The 3638-nt window shown below is 50.2% G+C and overlaps 1 pseudogene; it reads right to left on the reverse strand.

The window, feature by feature from the left end:
• Positions 1 to 2467: 2467 nt before the first annotated feature.
• On the reverse strand, positions 2468 to 2954 carry LOC102240308 (annotated as a pseudogene).
• Between the last annotated feature and the right edge of the window lie 684 nt (positions 2955 to 3638).

The raw sequence follows: 3638 nt of genomic DNA on the forward strand, positions 1-3638 counted from the left end.
CCCACCCAGGGCCTGCTCATCTCCAACTGCTGGAGTTGCTCAGGCATCTGCCTTAACTCTGCTCTCCAACCTGAAGAGTTCACCTTCCTTATCTTCCCAAAGCCTACTCACCCTCCAGGACCCAGATCTAGCCCTGCCTCCCTTAGAGAGGCCCCGCATGCCCCAACCACCCTGACCTCCTCCTGGTCCCTGGGCTGCGTATTTTTTCTTAGTCCCCCAGCCTCCAACCCTAGCCCCCCACTCTCTGCTGGGAAGGTGACCCCATGGAATTGCTTCTCTTTGGCTTTAGGTTGGGTTTAGGATGAATCAACAAAGAGCCAAGGGTGGGAAGAGAGGGAGCTGGGGTACGTATTCCTGGCTCTCCTTCCCTGCTGGGCTGCCTCTGGTTGCTACAGCTCTTGTTTGAGTTCGCCTTCCCACACAGCTGTCCTCTGCTTCTCGGATGTCTCCTCCCGGCCTCCTCGGGCCCAGGGCAGCGTGCACATTACCCCTGAGCCCGCCCCACATGTTTACAACAATACTCTCCTTACACTCTCCTCAGTCATCCAGCTGGAGTGCACCATCTGTTTCCTGCGGAGACCCCAACTGATACGGCTTCTGATGGTGCAGTGTCCAATTTAACACTTTAGTGCATGTTGTTTTGTGCCGTCCTTTCCTTGTTGACCGCTTGCAATCCAGGGTTAAGGACTTAAGGGAAGACATGACTATCACGTAGCTCTTTTTGTGTCCTCCAGCTTGGCATAGTGCTGGCCTCATGCTGGGCATAAAGCAGATGCCCACAGAATTGCCCAAGAGAAGGACTACCATGTGTGTGGGCTTCTGACTCCCTGTCTTCACTGTCTCTATCTCAGGTGTGTTGGTCTAGTGGCTGCCTCAGAAGAGAAGTTCTTAGCTGGGTGGACCATGGGGAAGCTTGGCCTTAGAAACCAAACTCACACTTTGGCCTGAGAGTGGCATGGAGGCAATGCCCCTGTGGCCTGGAAGGCCAGGCAGGCCAGCCTCCTCTGGAGTGCCAGGGCCAGCGCCGGCTGACAAAGTGCAGCCTGGGGTGCTCGTCAGGCAGGAGGTGGCAGGGCATCTCCCCGAAGGCAGAAGGCAGAGCCTGGTGGCCGAGGGTCTGGTGTCACGTAAAGAGTGGGGCTCAATCATGAAATCAGAAGTCCCCTGAACGGGAAGGGACTGGGTCATCTGGTCCCGCCTTGTCCAATATGGCGCGCCCTCGACATGTGTGGCTTTGAGCACTGGAAGTGTGGCTGGTCTGAACTGCTGTGCTGCAGGTGTAAGATACAAACCAGCTTTCAAACCTGACATGAGAAAAATGTAAAAATGGTCTTGTTAAAAACTTTTCTATTCATTATATGTTGAAATGATAATATACTGTATATATGGCACTCAATGAGATAAGTTATTAAATTTTACATATTTCTTTTTACTTTTTAAATATGGCTACTAAATCATTTATTTAAAACATATTTTTATTGACTTCAGAGAGGAAGGGAATTTTTACTTTTTAAATATGGCTACTAAACCATTTATTTTAAAACATATTTTTATTGACTTCAGAGACGAAGGGAGAGGGAGAGAGAGGTAGAAACATCAATGATAAGAGAAAATCATGGATCAGCTGCCTCCTGCATGCCCCCTACTGGAGATTGAGCCCACAACCTGGGCATGTGCCCTTGACTGGGGTCAAACCTGGGGCCTTCAGTCTGCAGGTCAAAGCTCTATCCACTGAGCCAAAGCCGCTAGGGCACTACTAGACCACTTAAAGTTCTATATGGGGCTCACGTTGTATTTCTATGAGGCATCTCTGGTTCAGTCCAACCCTCTCATTTACAGATGAGGAGACCGAGGCCCCTTCTGTGCTAGAGAAGAGTTTCCAAGGCCGTGTGCCCAGTTGGGAGGGAGCAGGGGCAGCTGAAAGAGTCACAGGTTGTTTCGCTGCATCAGTTATTTCTGCATGAACTATGGTGGGGTGGAGAGAGGGAGGGCATGGTCAACTACCCCAATCGATGAAACCAGCAGTCTCATTTGGCCTGGGTTTGGGACTTGGAATACATTTGGAATAGAGGCCTCGTATCCTTCTTTGAGGCAGGTGGCATGGCCCTGCCCATGAAGCCCATCTCCCTGGAAGAATGTCTCTGTGGGAGGCTGTGGCCTTGTGGGGCAAGGGGTCCTCTCTACACATGGTTTTGGCCCGGGCAGCCCAGGTAGGACATGGCAGAAGAACTGGCAGGCAGTTTAGAGAGCTCTCCCCTAGCTGCCACTATGTCATCGGTGTTGAGCAGAGCTTGCCAGAGTCTGGGCAGCCCCCTAACGCTGCAGGACTCAGCATCACTTGAAATGATTCTGCAAGGACTTCTTTTTTTAAAATTTTAAGGTCAGTTTATTAAGTTCACTCATGAAAGCTTTCAGAAGAATATTCTCCTGAAAATGATTTTTTCTTAGAAAAAGAAAGAAAGGAAAATCAACCCCGTCTCAGCATAGACACAGATGCTGTGGCCGTCAGGCCTCTGCAGAGAGGATGGTGCATCAGTGGGTCAAGTCGCTCTGGGTCAGCCGGACTGTGGTCTGGATTGTCCTCATCTTCCAGCTCCAACTCATCCATTTCCTGGAACAAAGACTCATCTCCCTGCACAGTGTTTCCAGCGTCCTCTGAGGACCAGATATCAGCTGTGTCCAGATTATGATCGTTTCAGGTCTCTGTTTACCACTTAATTTATTTTTTTTCCTGTTTGTTCTTCTTTTTAATTTCCAAGGGTTCTGCATCAAACTTGGCTTTCCAACGTAAGATATTCTCAATTGTAACAGGAGTGCTGTGCAACAATTGCCTTTCAGCTTCTTCTCCTTTTTTCTTTTCGTTTCTTTTCTCCTTCTTTTCTAGTTTTTATTTGACCCACTATTTCATTTCATGTTTCCTGCAGAGCTGTCACTAAAGGAAAGATCATCACCATATGCAAGGACTTCTGGAGCTTGTCCTCTGTTCCTTGGCCCAGAAAAGGAGAAGCCACAGTTCCTGGGCTCTGGGACTATGGTCACAAAATAACCCACTAGACATGGAACAACTCAAGAACAATGACAGACAGCAAAGGGTAAGTCCCAGGCGGGCAGCCCAGACTGCAGTTGAGATGTAGTGGGTTCTGTGGTCAGGAAGACGGCTGGTCTAGTGAAAACCTGACCTGGAGCCCTGCATAGTCTGAGTAGAGCCCTGCTTCTACCACACTCTGCTCTCATTGTCCTCATTTGCTCAATGGGATCACACCTGCCAACTGGCTCCCACTCTCCGGCGTGGCAGGTGTGAGGGGAGTGCCACACGTGGCCAGGACGGGGTGCCGCCTGGGGCAGGAAGTGGTGTGAGCAGCTAAGGGTGCCTGGGAGGGAGGCTGGCCATGTAACTTATCTTCTAAAAGGCAATGCTTCGGAGGGTGAAAGTGGATGCTATTAATATGAAAATTGGGGCAAGAAATGGAGACAAAGACTATTCTATGCAGACAGGTCTTAGGGCTCTCTCTTGGGAAGAGGCCAGAAGGCGGAGCTGAGAGTAAGTCTTCTGGCCTGAGAGGCCAGGAGATGGGGGGTGAGGGGAGGTAGGGGTCAGAGCAAAGAGGAGTTTTGGGAGAGCAGTGACTCAGACAGAA

This window comes from Myotis brandtii, unplaced genomic scaffold, assembly GCF_000412655.1.
Source record: "Myotis brandtii unplaced genomic scaffold, ASM41265v1 scaffold19, whole genome shotgun sequence".
NCBI classification, from domain to species: Eukaryota; Metazoa; Chordata; class Mammalia; order Chiroptera; family Vespertilionidae; genus Myotis; species Myotis brandtii.